The 19,288-nt window shown below is 47.1% G+C and overlaps 1 protein-coding gene and 1 non-coding gene across 3 annotated transcripts in view; both read right to left on the bottom strand.

Annotated features, from left to right (window-relative positions):
* Nucleotides 1-19,288, bottom strand: part of LOC135379009 (mucin-12-like) — a 546,819-nt gene that overhangs the window by 219,851 nt on the left and 307,680 nt on the right. The window lies entirely within an intron of this gene.
* Nucleotides 5,670-5,742, bottom strand: Trnat-agu (transfer RNA threonine (anticodon AGU)). Its single transcript has one exon. It is a non-coding gene; the product is annotated as a tRNA-Thr (tRNA).

Genomic DNA, 19,288 nt, shown 5'->3' on the forward strand with positions numbered 1-19,288 from the left:
ACTTGTGTTTTGCGTTCCCGTCCCTACCATCTCCTCCAGCTCAAGGTAACGATATCATCAACAGAAGATGTACGAAGCGCAATGCAAACAGTCGTTACCATGCGGCTCAAAGAGTTTGGAGAATATCAAACGGAGTATCAGTGAGATGAACGACGCAGATTAAAGGATTTGGGATGTAAATTAAATGTCGATCGTATTATGTCAATTTCACGTACCGAGTAAAACTTTAAAGGCGAATAACGTGACGGAACTTAGGAGTCTGCTTTTCTACTTTGGAAAATAAAGGTCTGGACAGTTTCGAGAAAGCCTTCGCGTATCAGCCGCGGAATAAACAGGCGTTAGCTTTACTTGCTGAGGCCAAGCAATAGCACGAGAAATTCGGGGTTCTTCGACGTAAGGCAGCAATCTTCACATGGGACTCCATTGTGGTTAGTCGACAAATTCCTATAGTCCTTGAGCAAAGGAACGAACTGCTTTTTACACCTTCGTACTTTGACTTTCAGTACCGTCGTAACCTGCACTGACCATACTGCTGCTTCCGTGCGTTGTTGGTATAGCACACAATTCGAGCGAGGACGATTTTGTCGCACGAGAGTTTGTTCGGTGGTGGTGGTGTTAGAGCTCACCACTGTCGGCCTCATACAGGTGGGCTACATCACGACTAACGCCCTGGAGGTAATGTGCGTCTTGAGCAGACTTCTAAGGGAAGTGTGCCGACATATGTCTCACAGCGTTTGAGAAAAACCCAGGAAAACACATAAACAGCAGAGCCGGCACCGGGATACGAACCCGGGTTTCTCACAGCCTCGACGTGACATAGCCGTCACGCTAGAGGCTGTTCGGATGCATGCGGCGCGGACGACGCTTGCGTTTGACCAGTCAGCACTCAGTGCTCTTGGTCATGAATGTCGTGCAGGAGGCTGTACGCCGAAGTAATTATTTTTTTAAACAAAACAATTCAAAATCCACGCGTAAAGTTCCGCCCTTCGAAATCCATTTTCTGAAATAAACCGCCTAAAGATACACGCCCTCGGTATAAACGCTGCTAAAATAAATCATGGTTAGGCTTAGCGAGGTAATGTTCCGTATGATAGCTTACGGCCGACCCGAAGTTCTTTTCGGCGGATCATGCTATTCTAATGTTTCTCACTCATGTTTGTGGTGTTATCAAGTAAATTTAGTCAAATAACAACTTTGGATTTCTAAATGTCCAGTGTAAAAATGATTAGGACGATCCGCGTATGAATAAGGACACACACTCTTGACCCTTGAACCAGCTGAGAGCTGAGCTGTGAACGAGGACAACAGGCTTGAGGGAGGGGGGGGGTGAGATGGATATGGCGGCGTTGTGGGCGTGAATGTTATTATGCCAGAGAGACAGAGATAGAGCAGGTCAGGATACACGACCAATAAGATTCGCCATCTGCCCAACCAATCTACTTCCGGTGTAGATAAATCCTGATTCACAGTTCTTGACCCATGCTAGACTCAAGCGCGATGAGCGCACTATTTTCCGCGGCGGACGTAGAGCCGTCGGCTGTCCACCAATCAGGGACGGTGGATTTTAAAAGATTTATTTCGAAACGTTTGTTCAAGTTTATTTTTCGGAGTTTATTTTGACAGTGTGGATTTTCTCGTGAATTATTTTGAAGAGTTTATTTTGAAAATTTGATCTTTAAGAGTTTTATTTTTTGAGGTTGTATTTTTACATGATTTATTTCGGCGTCAAACGCACTCAAACGGACAGCTTCCACGAGATATCTTCCTGCAGCCCCGGGTCCAGTCCAACTCACCTCTCAGTCTCTTGCCAGTGCTGGGTGAACAACGTTGACTTTGTGCCCAGAAACGCTTCCTCCCCCTATTTTTGTCTTTTTTTTTGTTTTCCTCGTTCACTACATTCGTGTTCTTCACGCGACATTTATAGCATTGTCAAACAATTTAATTTGATTAATCCTTATTTCGTTTAACATTAGCGTTATTATTATCGTGTTGCGTTTAATATTCAATGACACGCGTTATTGTACGCATTCACGTTGGTTGGTTAATATGGAGAGCTTAGTTCGCAAGGAAATGGATTAGAATCGAAATTAAAAGGTCAGGAAACAAAGGAGCGCTTTGCGTGTCTGACATGAAACTTTGACTGTTCTACTATCATTGTCACAGAAGAAACATGCATGTCATTAAAAAAAAGAGAGAAGAAAGTAAAAAGATGTAACCGGATGTGTTCCAGGAAGACAGGAAGCCGTCGGTTGCTTGTTGGAACAACTAACACTTGACAGATGTTTTCCGTATAATTACTGATGATTAATACCATCCAATGCATGCATAACCGTAATACCATTTCGGAGATCATCCCATGATACGCAAAGCGGCAAGATGTACTTTCTAGTCGCCGTGTTCTCGCTTGGACTCTATGCTGCTGCGGACGGTGCCATTTCGCCAAACTGTACAGTTGGGGCAAAGGACCAAGTGGCATGGGAGGTAAGACGTTATTCCTGTAAAGCTTAGTCATCACGGTTTCGTCGTAGGTACGTGACGTGCCGATTGTGGATAATGCGCAAGAAGTCGTTCGTCTTCCACGATCGATGAGGGACTGATCATTATTATTATTATTATCCCTTTCTTGTCAAGACGCGTGCGGCAGGGTGGTGCGGATAAAGTGTCCGATTATTGCGAAAAATCGTTTGCGGAGACCAATGGGATGTCGCCTCTCGCACTGTCGCGTCGCTTGAGGAGGAGGAGAGAAGGAAAACGAAAATTATGGTTTCCATCGGGCTCAAAGGGAATGCAAAACCAAGTTCACTTCAAATTCCGTCACACGCGATGTTAATTTCGCAATTGTAGTCATAATTGAAAACTTTGATTCCGTTACGAAGCTATACGATAAGAATTATATCGGACTCATTCTTGCTTCGGCACTAAGCAGTGAACGACGCTTTAGCTCGTGCAGGCCCGTGTTTTTAGTTCATGTTGCGCGTGCCACGCCATGGAGCAGTTCCGGCAAAAAAAAGAAAAAGAGAAAAAGAATGCGAGTGACGAAGCGGACTACTGTTGCTGTCCAAACGATATTAAAGGGACCATGAAATGATTGTGGCGAATTCCGAATGCTCTGCAGGAAACCGTTCTCATGATCCCTCTTGATCGTACACACATCGACTTTTAACCGCATTCAGTACAACGGGGGCGCAGTTATCAGACAAAAATAGCATGGCGTGATCACTGGCTATATGATTTTGAAGCAGGCTTACGTCATCGACATCCAATTCTCTCAGCCAACTGTGAACGACGAGGAGGATACACCCAGCGGGATGATGTGGGTGCATGGTTTCGGTTTGGACAACGACGACGTCGTATATCTGCCGTCCAAATCACTTGAAATATGGCGAAAGGCAAAATATCAGCAACGGAGGAAGAGATTATAAGACACACACAGCGTCCATGGTTCGTTCGGTACTCAGCAGCTCGTAAAATGTCCCCGACCGAGGTGTGTTCTGACGAAGAAGGAGTTCAAAGAGGAAACCATGCCGCGGTAACCATGCTGACAGTCAACGGCTATATTACATTTCTGGTAGGATTCTTGTGTCAACGGTTAGATACAATCTTGTCTCCAGGTCAAATTAAAACATATTTCATGGCGAAGTACGTGAGCTTGTTTGCAAATTTTGCAGTTTGCTCGCAAAAGCCCGTCCACGAATCGGCAACATGTTCTGTGTATGGTGTCACGACCAGTTCGCCTCGGAAGCGTGCCGTAGCAGCTGCCGTTCACGCCCGTGATTAATATAGAATATCTTCGCTATTTGAACCATTTTCAACTTCATATTTCACAGAGTGAATGCTTTAGTACAGGGAAATAAATTAAAAATGATCGTGGGCTTGTCAAATATCCTTTCATGGTCCCTTTAAGATAATTGCTGTAAGTGGAACATTTGTGATAACTGTTGTGGGCTACAATTCAGTAAATCGGTATTGAAAAATGCAGTAATGTACTGCTCGCGTCACAGGTTGTCTGAAATCGCCTGTCAGTAGTTCCGCGACCCACGCTACCATCGTTGCGCTTCAAAGTATTGTGTCGATATTGTATTTTTTGGTGGACCACATGGTGCACGTGTTTTTTTTTAAACTCAAAATAAATTATCTTACAACACCTAGAGGTTTGAGATGGGATAAACAATGGTGTGCTGATTTCAGACAGCCGTGTCGCGAGCTTATACGAGCTGTACATCATGCCGTGCATCTACGGAAGACTATGATAGGCCCCGTTCCGAATCCACACGCACACGACACACATGCGCGCGCTTCTCCTGCTGTATCATTGGATGCCGCCAAGCTTCGCTTCCCCGGGGACCCACCGGTTGACGCGAAAGACGGCTCTATTTTCATTACGTGTTTCTTCCAAAGGCCAGTTCCCACATACAGCGCTTCGCTTTATAGCGCTAGAAAATAGCGCTGAAAATCTGGCGCTGTTTTTCCGGTTGCCGTTCTCACATACTACTGAGCACAGAGCGCTATCCTGCTGCAGTCGGGATATCTCGTTGCGACGTGATGCACCGGTACCTCCGTGATCCGCGCCGGATATCCGTTGCACGAACGCGGATGACACCTTCGATGTTGTGATCGCGATACCGAACTATAGTAACCAAACAGCCATGAATTGGCAGATGCACGGCCAGAGGAAACTCGTGGCCATTTTCACGTCGCCGTCGCCTTCCCGCTTCGAGTGATCGGAAGGAAAACAAACCCCAGCTTCCGCGACATCACGGCTGAAAGAAGCTCACAATTGGCCAACGCAGACTCACCGCTCAATATAGCGCTAGAAAAGTTGAACGGGGCCCTACTTCGACAAGAGCTGTTTTATAGCGGTTCGTAGCAATGCGAGGAGGAAAATATAGCGCAATTTTCTAGTGCTATGTAGCAAAGCGCTATATGTGGGAACTGGCCTTAAACGGTAGCGCTGCGTGAAGTAATTGAGCCTCCGTATGCAATAAGGGGATACGTCGAAAAATCCCAAACCGAGAAAACTGCAAGTGAATATTTGGTGAAGTCACTGCTGATCAGTTTCTTCGAATAACGCAAATGCAAAGCGTGTAACATGTTTGTATGTGTATACTCTACATGCGTGTTCCGTTAGCATCGTTTCTGGGTGTGTGACTTAGCAGAAATTGAACAAAACACAGCAGTACGACATACTCAATTTTTCCATAAAACACCGCACGCACAGGTTTTTCGTGCAGGAAAAAATAGTTTTCACGAGTAGGGCTTTCATACCTGACGCCAGCATGGGCGAAATTACCTTTGTGCAGTGGTGCAGCCTTGATCGTGATTATCGTGCCGCTAAAGGAGCACAATGCAGTCAAACTCCTTTATAGCGAACACATTTTTAGCGAAAATACCACTACAGCAAATTTTTTTGCTGTCCCGCTGGAGCCCTATAGGTCCAATAATGGACATCCTTTTTAACGAAAATACCTTTACTGCGAATTTTTTTTGCAGTCCCCTGAGTTTCGTTGTAAAGGAGTTTGACTGTATTGAAAATAATGTTCTGTATGGCCAGCAAAATATGACTTATTAGCATAGCGCACATATTTTTCAGATTTAGACGCTCAGTAGCACTGCTGACGCGGCCACGTGACGTAGGAAGAACATGAAAGATGAAAGTCACTGAAAAGGTTAGCCAGCTGTAGGGATCGAACCCACATCTTCTGGATTACTAGTCCAGGGCTCTACCAATTGAGCTAAGCTAACACGCCTCACCAGCGACTTTCGGGGTGCGTCATCTGAAGGGACGACAAACCAGCCACTCACTCTCACTCACCCTCCTTTCACTCTTACATTGTTTGCTCACGCATACACACAAGAACATGTTTTTCGAGTGGAAGTCAAAGTTCAATTGCGCATCGCGGCAAAATTTAAGCTACGCCATTTGTAAGCGTGTATAGAAAAAGGGCCTGATCTCGCTGTCCGTCCCGTTGACACACATGCATTTCCCGTTTCTTACCCTCCTTTTACGAGTCGAAAAATTGCAATACGTTCCTAAATTGTCTTTGACAGGTACAAACTGGTATGTAGATGTCATTGCAGCAAAAATACTAAAAAGGAGATATTTCGACTTATCCTGTTATTGCATACAGGGGTTCAATTGTGCTTGCACCATACTAATTGAAACACGGACTTTCAATTGAGAACAAGTAGTGTTTGCATTTTAGTGCCCCTTGATTTCATTTGACCGTACTGGCGCAAGGAGTGCCCTTTCAGCAAAGGAGCATGAAGAACTCCGACCTGCCGTCACTTCGCGTTCACCATACTTCATCCTCTCATATTAACCTCTGCGAAGAGGAGTATGGTTCTGTGGCTACCAGTGTTGCGGATTTGGCGGCTCAAATCGGATTTAAATCAAATCCGCGTTTTTTCTGAAGGTAGTAAATCAAATCCAAATCAAGTCCGGATTTAATTTTGACACGTTAAATCAAATCCTTTTAAATCTGGATTTGTTTTTCCGGACCTAAATCAAATCCGCTTTTAAATCCGGATTTATCGAATCTTTTGACAAATCCGGGAGCCAAAATTCGTGCAGTAGCATTACTAGACCTATAACCGTGTCTACAAATTACTAATACTGCACGTATTCACTAAACAACGCTTAAATAACAGCATGACGTGACACAAAGAGCAATAAATTTCGTCTGATTGACGAGGATATAAAGGGCCAACCTATCAATCCGCTGGTCGAAATTTTATTCATATTTTAGGACATAAATTTTTGGGTTTAGAAAGACATTTTCGGTTACGCCTGCTCGGCGTGTACCAGACTATCAGTCACCACTTATCAGCTTGTGTCAGGGGCGGATCCAGACGCTTGGTTTGGGGGGGTTTCTTTGTCGGAGCGCGTAGTGGGGGAGGGGGGAGAGGGAAAATCAATGTATAAACTGACGTTTTGGGGGGCGATTGGGGGGGAGCAATTTGGCGAGTTGCTTCTACTTACAGCCGTCTGCTCGCTCTTTCACAGGAGCTATATAAATGATATCTATACCATTCGATAGAGAATGAGTTAGCGGTTCTAATGAGTCTACCTTCAAGGGAATGCGCGTACCCGCTGATGAACAATAAAAGTTCGAAATCGTACATTTTTTGCCGGAAGTGCTGTGTTCGGGAATTTTTTCGTAGCGCCCCTTTAAAGTAGGAGTCACGGGACCTTTTCCGCATGCTGTCTTGAACCCATAGTTTTTATCAGCCAAATTTGAAGGATGTGGTAAAACAAGAAGCGCATTGCTATGAGGTCAAAGTTGGGAAAAAATTCGAACCTTTTCGCCTCTCCATATCGGAAACGGTTCATCGGATGGAGCTCGAAATTGTCGCATTTGCCATCAGTCGAGATGCTATCTAACATATACTTTTTTCATGGAAATTAAAAATTTTCAATTTCCCACGCTTGTAGATCTAAAAGGGAACTACCCAAGAGTAGGACAGAAGGCGACCTCACTGTGTCACCTTTAGCGTTCGCACGCCCCGTGCGGGCAACGGGCATGCCGAGCGTGCTCCCTCTTAAAGGTTGAAGACGCGCAGCCATTTCGGATCGTTGGGATCGTTGAATGTGGATGTTGTATTTCACGCGCGACCAGCCGCCTTACGATTAGCTGGAAGCTAACACCGGCCGCGTTTTGGAGGGCATGAGTACTTCCCCCAGAGCTAGGCAGTCCCGAGCATTGCCCAAGCCCACAGCTGCGTCGGCCTGCAGTGTGATAGCATTAGATTCCTCCTCACGAAAAAAACTCGTCCTCCGTCATTTAATTCCCCGTTAGTTCAGACGGCTCTCCTCGCCGGCGCGTAGCCGACAGCTGGCCACTCCGCCGCGCGGAATTGGGCAATGCCAGTGGAAGAGGGGCGCAAAGGGAAGCCCAACGAAAATACATAAAATGAATGAATGATGGGAGTTGAATTGAAGGCACCCAAAACAAAAATAGTAAAACTTCATCGAAAATCAGCCGCACTTTCTGTTGCATTGCCAACACGTAATTCGTTAAGTGCCCTTAAATTTTTGTGTTACACAAAATAGAAAAAGTGATACTGATAAAAGTGTATTGAATCGTAGATGACTGGCTCACTCTGGGAGGGGCGGTGCACAACCCCCTTCTCCATCATCACGTATTGTGTTGTTGTTGACTCGGGCTGCACGGGGCATGAACATTGTGGAGTTGGTAGGTATGGTACACCTTATCAAAAGCAGATTTTGGATCAGGAACCTCCTCGTCATTTAGCACCGGGCGAACACGCCTGAGTGAAGGAATTCCTATCGGGGGCCTAGGCTCAGCTACGCCCCAAAGCACACGCTTGCGTCGATTTCTACCATCAGTACTCGAAAGACCACAGGTCGTTGGTTACTATACCCTGGGAGTCACAACTAATTGAATCGTTAATAAATCGTGGGACATGTTACGAATACTTATACTAAACATGTAGCCCATGGGTCTATTTTAATGCTGACGTTTCGGGGCTTTGTAAAAATTTTCCTCGCGCAGTACAGACCATTGTAATCAAGGAAAAAGAAAGGGTATGCGAGGAAGACTGGCACATCTTGCCATGATTGTCCGTGGGAGTAGGAAAGGCTTGCCTTCCCGAAATCACGAAACTATAGGATGTGATATATTTATTGTTCGTTTTTACTTTGTTTTGACGTGAATGCGTGTACCTATATGCGTTCCATATGATGGCGAACACAAAGAATTTCGCGACATGATTTGGCCAGCTTGAAACGGGTCGTGCTTGAAGACTCAGCTAGAGGTCCACGGGAAAGGTGTCGTCCAATTGACGGAATAACGTTAACTGCGTTCAAAGAACTGCACCTGGTGTTCCCTCGGTGCGGTGAGGGGAAGTGAATGAAACAAAACGGCTACTCCTGTCGCTCTGGAGGGAGGACGCGGCTAGTGCGTGTGCAGATTTCAGACTAGGTCACATCAATTCGTGTAGAATGCGAAACTGCGCTTCGCTCAATTTCAAATACATGCATCTTGTGAGGGAGCTTGGCGAAATCCACACGCAAATCCGCTGAAAAAGGGGCGATTCAATCCAAATCCAAATCATTCGTGAAAAATGCGATTGAATCCAAATCCAAATCATACCTGGAATATGCGATTGAATCCAAATCATTAGTGGAAAATGCGATTCAATCCAAATCCAAATCCTACCCATATTTTTTTGCGCAAATCAAATCGCAAATCAAATCCGCCAGCCCTCCGGTGGATTTAAATCCGGATTTAAAACAAATCCGTGGATTCAAATCCGCAACACTGGTGGCTACCACGCCGTGCAACATCCCATGTCATCATCACTTCCCCTTCATTTATTGTTGTTGTTGTTTTCGCCCCTCGAAATGTTAGTTTTAAGTTTTAATATTCATTCTTTCTGAAGATGCGTTATTAAAATGTGCACTCTCGAACAGCTGGTAAAGGCAATGGCGAAGGACTTCTTCTATGTGTTCGAAACAACTAACAGCCAGACACCAAACTGTACATACTTGAAGGTCAATCAAACCGACGAAAAGAATCACACGGGGACATTGTTCATCGGTAGCGGAGGAGAGAAGTAAGTGGAACACCATATTTCTTTTTTCAATTTTAATCACTTGACGACATGGTCAAAGATGCATAGTTGGTGCCCTGTTTTGAGGCTTTAGTTGCTCAAATGCATGGCTCTTTTCGTACTCATGGTTCATAACTATAGTGTGAACAGAGCCGTTATGAGAGCAACAGCTCTGCTCGGTCTGACTTCGGTCAGACAGAGTCAGTAGAGTCAGTGCGGCTTAGTCAGTGTAGGTCGTATTGCCTTCCAGAGTTACAACAACAACCGTTGTGGCGGAGGGCAACATGTTTACCATAAACACCGAAGATGGTGAGTTTCGTTTTTCTTTTCTGTTTTTTAGCATCGTGTGTGAGCCACGCCAGGAAACAGTTCATTGAGCTATGCGGTACTCGTACGTTCTTTGTTATAGGTGCCTATCCTGTACTGTACACCGACAACTGTACCTGCGGTGTGTTCGCTTCGGAACAAGCCGACGGTGAGAACCTTATTACAATACGTGTCTAAACTTCGCTTAAATCCCCTTCCGCAGGGGGTGGGGGGGATTCGCCACCAGCTGAGAACCCATGGTATAAGAAAATCAGAAGGACACTGGCAATGGAACATTCTGTCCTGTGTGCCACGTGCGGATACAGATAACGAAATCGAGAAAACCGGATAAAAAACAAATAAAGAAACAAACACTGACTGCAAGTTCCCTATCACGCAGTTTGTCACGAACTCATCACCTACTCTTTTTTTTCTATTTGTTATCATGCGCTGTGAAGATTAGCCACCGAATTCATGAACGAGCCTCGACTCGAAACGCTCCTCGAGTGGAGGAATTACTCCGTGCATTCCTCGAAAATCTCGAGGTAGCATCGATGCTACCCTCGAGAGCGCTCCTCAACTCGAGTTTGGCTGGTGTCATGGCGGAAGGCAGGTCGTTCGCTGCGGCCATCGACTACGTCTTGTGCCACGATGGCCTTTAACTGGGTGCTGACAACAACACCACTGGGCGACAACGTTCAATAAGGGGCCGTCAAACTCCTTTTGAACATTTTGATGATCACGAGTTCCTCATATTGTATATACGGTACAGCTTCATGAAGACAACTGTATGAAGCCTTTTGGATACATTGCCGCTGGAGGAAAGTGTGTGCAATCGTGGGCTGCCGCTACCTGCATTGCTAGAGCTGCCCGTCGACATGTGGTTTTATGGCGTTAGGACCTTTCGAACTGCCACGGGAGGCACTGTGAATGTGCCAGAAACGACAGTGTGCCGCGTTGTGGAAAAAAATTCACACCTTCTCGCAAACACACTTTCTAAGACAAGGTGTAATAAATTTTCTTCCTGTACCGCTATTTAGCACAAAGAAGGTATGTATGAAGGATGTTGTCACGCGAAAAGTGGCGCAACACAAGAAACAGTGCATTGACTGGACATCTAAAAAAACAAACATCTGATCTGCCTCCTCAACATTTCTGTTTCTCCGTAATCTTTATACTGTATGAAGCTTGCCCAACCCCTGCTATCGCCCAAATACCCACTCCAGCTATCACCGAAACGGCTCAACAAATGTTTCATTCATGACTTTTTTTTTCTTTTTGCAGTCGAAGACAAAGCGGTAAAGCGTGCATCTTTCGTCTCAAACGGTCGCGAGAGTTCTGTCGCATCCCTCCCCCCCTTTTTAGGGTATATTTGGGAGATGTCCCAATAGTGTCACACCAGGTCATAGTCATGTTTTCTTTTATCTTTTAGTTATTGTTTCAATAGTGCGAATTCCGTTTGTTGGGTGGTATAACAGGCTCCACCGTTTAGGCAGAGCGCGAATGAGGGCCATAAAAGTTCGTACGACTGGCTCGCAGTGACTTCCCAAGAATGGTCTCCCCGATTCTTTGCTGGGGACGTTGTTGTAAAATTTTGTTTGTTTGTTTGATTGTTCATAACTACCCTCAAGGCGTTGGGTAAACGTAGCAATCCGCTAACAAACAGTCATTCACGCCACATATCAGAGGCGGAGAGTTTTCATTTTCCCGGAGGGGGCAAGGGTGCACCGCGAAGTAAGTACTCTGGCGGGGGGGGGGGGATATGTTTATTAAGAAAAAAAAAAGAAAGGAAATGTAAACCAGATGGATGTCGGCTGGTTATTCCAAAAAAAAAGGTGAAAGGCAAAGAAAATAAGAAAACAAAAAGAAGGAAAGAAAAGGAAGAGAAAAATGAAGAACACAAAACTAAAGCTGAAGAATCACACACTCTGGCCGGTTCCTATGATGTATGCAGAACTGGTATAGAAATAAGAGGAAGGAAGGACAGAAAAAAACAGAGAGACATGTGCACAACTGAAGGCATTACGCCTTTGAAAACTGAGTGCAAAAAGAACAAAATGTATTTGAATCCTCGGTGTTTGACCCGAAATGCGCGCAATATAATGAATATGGTCAATGAAATGGAGCAGCGGGAGTTGAACCCGCTCCCAACAAATATGCGTTCCGAAGATCCTACCGTTACACCTCACTGGCAGCTGCTGGTACCTTTTCGACTGCTTCGTTTCATTGATCTGATTGCTTTGGGCGAAATTCATGCTATGTGTTGTGTCATCCTCTGTGTTTCTTCGCCTCATCTTCTACTGTGATAATGAGTATGGTGGGCGGATACATATTTTACAAATTGCAAGATGCATTTTTGGGTTGTTGCCTCTTCGCTCTTTTGACCCGGGCTGCCGAGCCCCAAAGGTTGGTGCCAATCTCTTAGCGGAACTTCCCGGGGGAGGCGGCGCCCCCCCCCCCCCGTAGTTCATGTTCCGGGGGTGCAAAGCCCCCCCCCCCCCCCCCCGCAGTCGGCGCCTATGCTGTAACATAATAGAAGAGGGACAAGCAGTGACACCATCTTTCATATTATTTGATACGGGGTGACCATGCCAGTATGCTAGCTGCTGCCCTTGTAGATGTAATTACCGGACCAGAAAACAAGGAAACCTATCTGTCTGTTTCCCTGTTCGAAACAGCTGCTCCCTTCTTCAAACACTTGCAGTCCTTTGTGTTTGTATTTGCAATGCACGTTCGTCGAAATAAAGTAAAAAAATATACTTATTTTTCATACCATAAGTGTGTTTTAAGCACGATAATTAGCATTTTCAAGGGGTCCCGAAACACGGCTGGGGACGAGAGTACAGCTTTATTCGAGAACGCTTTCTCGAGGACAGCCTTGGCGGAGGAATCCCCGCAACGGGTTCATGAAACGCATGGTCTCTTTGAGTGGAGGAGCGGTGCTTTCCTCCACTTGTTGGAGTCGAGGCTCGTCCATGAATTCGGCGGTAACCGTGTTAAGGATAAGCTAGGCATGACTGTAAATAAATGTGCCGACTTACACTTCGGTAGGCACGGCATTTACATGGCGTTTAATTATGTCTTAAAAAGTGCCATTCATTACGATATGTTACATAATTCGTTTTCATTCTTCCTGGTCATATCGCAGAAATCCTCCTCTGGGTCGCCCGGAGTTCTGTCCAAGAGCATACCTTTGATCAGTGTTGCTGGAAAGTCTTCGAAGGGGAAGCAAAGAAGAAACGGGACTCGGAACAGGGTTGCGAAGAACCGGGAGTCCTTCCGACCGGAAGACCGGCGAAAGAAACCGGGACATACAGCAAGTTCTCCGAGAACTGCCTGACCTTCGTGAACGAATCGCGTTCAGAAGAACTTCCTTCTTCCGAAACAGAAAGGAGCTCGAATGTCAAATAAAGAAAAAAATATATAAATGTAACCATGAAGTGCACGTGCTCACTCCCTAGTACGATTTCAATTACCTGATTATCCTACCCTGTACGTACGTCGCATCGCCGAAAACCCAGCGCGCGCTGCCCCCCCCCCCCCCCAGGTGTTTTTTTTTCTCTCTCTCTCTTTCTCGTGGTGCGAGATGAACCGGGAAAAAGGCGCGAGATGCAGACTGGTAATAGACCTCTACACGAGAAACGTCATCATGACGTTGGTAGACAGACTGAAACCTAAACAAATCGGAAGTGGATAGCTGGGTTCCACGAAAGGGCATTTGTTCGCTGCCTCCAACTGAAAGGAAAGTAGGTCCGAAGGTCGCGTCCCTTTCAGGGATCATCGCAATCCCCTTATGACCGTGACTTTCGGGCGCGACCTTGTTCGACCATAGCGCCGAGCGTAGTTCAACTTTACTAAATTGGTGGCGCTGTCGAAAACTATGACGTCATTTGTTTACAAACAGGGAGAGGCCTATTGCGGAGAGTGACGTTGACTGCGACGTTGGCGATGTCAGGGCGTGTCAAGAGTTAACGCTGGCGCGCGTGCCGGCTCCTCGTCGCCCGCGGTTGCAGCGGCAGAGGCGGTATTCTGCGGGTTGCGCTACTGTTTCATGAAGTGTTTCCACCCGTGGGGTTCAGTATATGCGCCCTGAGGACACGCAGAGCGTGACAGCCGTGTGGTGGGGGGCCTCGAAGGCGAGAGAGCTCCCGGTCTTTCTAAGAATGAAGACTTTTCCCTCTCTCTGTCACTGTATGTTAGTTTTTTCACTGGTTTAGGTTGTTTTAGAATAAAATAATAATACATATAATAATAAGATAATAATAATAATAATAAAGATAATAAATAAAATAAGAATAAAATAACTCCGACGAGAACGGACGTCTTTGCTTGTTTTTAGTGTTCTTTTTCTTTTTAGTGTTAGAAACGCGATGCAATTGAGTTCATACCGAGCGGCGTATGTCAGGGGATTCAAAGTTGAAGTGCCACTACGGAGGAAATCTCGCGTCTTCAGAATCTATCAGAATCTGCATTAGAAGCAGAAAGAAGTTATGTTAGTGAAATGTTCTCGTCTCATGTGACATACCTGCAAGTTATTTTGGCTCCACGTGACGGGATAGGTAGAGACAAGTATTTTTTTTAGAACTGTGACGTCATGATAGGCTACAACGGAGCACCCGGCTCTCATCTGGCAACGTTGTTGCCCTTCGCGTCTTCAATTTCTGCAATCCGTTAGCGGAGTCACACGTGACATATAATCCGACCGTTCCGACCTCCGAGTGAACACAAAGAGGGAGAAGACATCTCACCCCTTTTCCCCACTTTCGATCAGCGTCACGTGACTTCTCCACCATGTGACCCTCCCCGGACGCCGGTGTCGTTGCTAGCAGACGACTGCCCTCTCCAGAACATGCCATCATTGCAATTTGTAGGCTTACGATTACGTCACCCGCTATTCGCGTCATCGAAACTTGCGGATGGCTCAGCAGATCTTCAAGAATTGACAGGAACTGCACACCGTTCGTAAATAGGATTGAAATTTCGCATATAGCATCCCTGAGGACACCTTCTTTTCGTGGAGTAAATGAGGCAAACGCTGTTGTCGGAGTCCCAGAGTGGAACTTTAACGAGTGTTTCCTAGATTCACAACAGTGTTGCGTGTGTGCGTATGTGAATAGCAATATTATGGGCCGTCCTAGGAAGCCTACGTACGGAAAAAGATATGTCAACGAACCACAATCGAAGGGACGAACCATGGACGTAGCGACCGGCGAGCTCAAGTAAACGGCCCTTCCGGGCGACATTCGACGATTCTTAAAACGACATTCCGGAACATCAGGGAATTTTCGGGAACCGGCGAGGTGCATACGACGGATCGGTGCGTGTTGCAGTGGCAAAGAACCGGCCGGAGAACTCACGATAAAGTGTTTCCAGGAGCCGAAGGGGAACAACCGCCGAGATACGTGAGCGCGATCTCTTCTTATCAACGGAAGAGAAGCTTTTATTCATCCCCAATGCGCTGTAAATATTGTTAGGGAGCTCGAGGACACCTAACGTTTTCCCGCGCGTTTCCCACGCTTAGTCTACCACGTCGTTACTCCCCTCCGGTGGAAGGCCATGTCCTCATGGCTGATGCACCTCATGGATGATGGCACCGCAGGCTTTCTGCGGTCGACAGGAGAAACGCAAAGCTCGACTTGGTAGTTTACATCGGAGATACGGCGGACAACTTTATGAGGGCCTGTGTATGAGCGTCCAACACGACGAGTAGGTGTCCAGAGCCAGACCATATCACCGGGAGCGTAGGAAACTGGTCGCTGCGAGGCACTATAACGAGTAGATTGGTGTTGTTGGGCTTCTAAGGTGCGAAGCCGCGCCAGCTGACGCGCGTCTTCGGCGTTGCAAAGAGCCGCGGACAACGGATCCAGATGGTCGTCACCAGATCGAGGCAGAAGGCAGTTCAGTAGAGACGACGATTCACGGCCATAGAGCAGGAAGTAAGGGGAAAACCCCGTTGTGGCAAGACAAGCGGTATTATAAGCGTAGGTGATATACGGTAGAACGACGTCCCAATTTTTATGGTCCGCCGTGACGTACATATAGACATCATTTCGGCGAGTGCGCGATTGAGACGTTCGGTCAGACCATTTGCTTGTACTGCGTGGTAGTGCTGTGGAACACGTTGCTGAGTCGAAGTACATTTCGGACAGTTTTCGAAAAGAACGCTGCGCCCCGGTCACTTATCATGGTTTGGGGCGCACCATGCCGCAGGATGATACGCTCGCGCAGAAAGGACGCGACATCGGCTGCCGTTCCGGAGGCTGTAGCTCGTGTCTCCGCATAACGCCTGAGGTAGTCAACAGACGCCACCACTCATCTGTTCCCGGCTGATGACAACAGAGAAGGGAAAAGCATGTAGATGCCGATACGTTGGAACGGCGCTTCTGGGAGTGGAATTGGGCGCAGTAGACCGGCAGGAGAAGTGGTCGGTGGCTTCTTTTTCTGGCACGGAACGCAGGATCTGACGTATTTGGAGGCCGAACGATACATTCCCCGCCAAAAGAAACGGTTGCGAAGGCGGCTGCAAGTCTTAAAGGGACTATGAAATTTCCCGAACCCCCATACTTTTTTTCGATGGAAACTGTTCTTCCCGCAGAGAAACTAATATGCCACAAATTTTTCCGGACGAAATCGCTCCACTCTGCGAGGAGCGCGCGCTGGAAATGTCTCTTCCGCGTTCCTCCTCTCCCGCGCATATTTCCCTGCCGATGGTGTAACTGTACGGACCGCTCTTCGGTTCCCCGTTACGTCACCGGTGTTGCACAATGGCAAGTAATGCCGCGAGCTCGCGCTGTGGCTGCCGCCACTGCCGAAATCTGCCGATCGCGCGAAAGCTGCTCTCATGGAGATTTCCACTCCCGATGAACGCATACGCGGGATACTACGGCGCATGCTCCTGGCGGGATTCCTCGGCTCGGCAACACGTCACGATGACGTGTTGCTGAGCCGGCCGTGGTCGCGTCAAGTTACCCGTTGTGTCTCCGCTCGGCAGCTCGTCACGGCGCGGCGCCAGCTGTCCTCCCTTCGCCGCTCCGTTTAAATTCGCTCCCGAGAAATCCGCTCGCGCGACGAAAGTAAAATTTCGGTTCTAGACTCAGAAAAATGTCTTCTTTGGAACGAAACGAAGAAAAAAATCGTTTCATAGTCCCTTTAAAAAGCCCAAGGTGACCACAAGTGGGGTCGTCGTAGCAGGCGGCAATAACTTCCCGCTGAAGTGAACGAGGAGTGACCAGCAACCACTGTTCCCCATGCGGTTGAAAATTCTGCCTGTATAGGATGCCACCACGCGGGGTAAACAGTTTGGCTTTCCGCGAGACCGGGACGGCATTCGAGGACAGCTCGTTGAAAATGTCAACAAGTGCAGGATGTTGGCGTTGCTGGTGTCCAATATCAGAAAATTCGAGCGCTCCGAGAGCGGGCGATGGGCCCGCCGGGACCGGTGCCGCGGGTACCTTAACAAGCTGTCAGCGTCCAAGCGCGTCTTTCCCGACTTGTAGTGGATAGTGAGATGGTACTCTTGCAGCTTTAATGCCCATCGGCCAAGCCGACCGGTGGGGGTTTTCATGTTGGTCAACCAACACAATGCATGATGATCCGTGATGACGCGAAACGGGCGGCCGTAGATGTAGGGACGAAACTTTCCCAATGCATAAACCACTGCCAAGCATTCTTTTTCAGTGATGGTGTAATTGCGTTCGCAATCAGCGTACGGCCTGCGTACGCGATTACTCGCTCTTGGCCATTCACGGATTGAATTAGAACGGCCCCAATGCCATGTCCACTAGAATCAGTATGGAGTTCAGTGGCCGCACCTTCCACAAAGTGGCCAAGAACTGGTGGAGAGCTAAGCAAGGCCTTGAGGGATAAAAACGCGTCTTCTTGGTCCGAACTCCACACGAAGGCAGTGTCTTTCTTTAACAGGCGCTGGAGGGGCTCAGCAATGTGGGCGAATCCCTTGATGAAGCGCCTAAAGTACGAACAGAGCCCCCAAAAATGACCCTAGACTCTTCCGATTCCCAGGGCGGGGGAATTGTTGGACGGCAGAAATCTTGGTGGATGCCTTCTTTGTCAACAAGGTGACCTAATATTTCGATCTGTTGTCCAGCAAATGTGCATTATTATTATTATTTTTTTGCGTTCAGTTAGAGCCCGGCTTCACGAAAGCATTCCAGTACAGCCCATAGACGCTGAATATACTCGTCTATGCTTTCGGAGAAGACCACGACATCGACAAGATAACAGAGACAAAACGTCCACCGAAAGGAGTGAAGAAACACGTCCATCATTCGCTGGAACGTCAGAGGGGCATTGCAGAGCCACAGCCACAAGAGAAGCATGCATATCATTAAAAGAAGAAGAAGAAGAAGAAGAAGAAAACAGGTAACCGGATGTGTTCGGTGAAGACAGGAAGCCGTTGGTTGCTTCTTGAAACAATTAACACTTCGCACATGTTTTCCGGATAATTACTGATGATTAATACCATCCAATGCACGCATAACCGTAATACCATTTCGGAGATCATCCCATGATACGCAAAGCGGAAAGATGTACTTTCTAGTCGCCGTGTTCTCCCTTGGACTCTATGCTGTTGCGGACGGTGCCGTTGCGCCAAAGTGTGACCCCGAGGCAAAGGACCAAGTCGCCTGGGGGGTAAGATGTTATACCTGTAAAGCTTAGTCATCACGGTTTCGTCGTAGGTACGTGACGTGCCGATTGTGGATAATGCGCAAGAAGTCGTTCGTCTTCCACGATTTATGAGGGATTGATTATTATTATTATTATTATTCCTTTCTTGTCAAGACGCGTGCGGCAGGGTGGTGCGGATAAAGTGTCCGATTATCGCGAAAAATCGTTTGCGGAGACCAATGGAGCGTCGCCCCTCGCACTGTCGCGTCTCTTGAGGAGGAGGTGAGAAGGAAAACGAAAATTGTGGTTTCCACCGGGCTTAAAGGGTCACTAAAATGCAAAAAAAAAGGTCACCTCAAATTACGTCACAGGCTATGTAATTTCGCAGTTGTTGTCGTAATTGAAAACTTTGATTCCGTTACGGAGCTATACGATAAGAAATACACTTCCTTGCTTCGGCACTAAGCAGTGAACGTCGTTGTAGCTCGTGCATCCGGTGTTTTTAGTCCATGATGCACGTGCCACGTCATGTAGCAGTTCCGGCAAAAAATAGTGCGACTAACGAAGCGGACTAATGCTGCTGTCCGAAGGACGTTAAGATAATTGCTGTCAGTGGAACATTTCTGATAACTGTTCTGAGCTACAATTCATCAAGTCGGTACCGAAAAATTCAGCATCGCATCATGCCACGCATATACGACCGGCCACGTTCCAAGTCCACACGCGCAGGACATGCGCACATGCGCGTGCTTCTCCTGCTGTCTCATTGGATGCTGGCAACCTT

The sequence above is a fragment of the Ornithodoros turicata genome, chromosome 1 (genome assembly GCF_037126465.1).
Source record: "Ornithodoros turicata isolate Travis chromosome 1, ASM3712646v1, whole genome shotgun sequence".
Classification (NCBI taxonomy): domain Eukaryota; kingdom Metazoa; phylum Arthropoda; class Arachnida; order Ixodida; family Argasidae; genus Ornithodoros; species Ornithodoros turicata.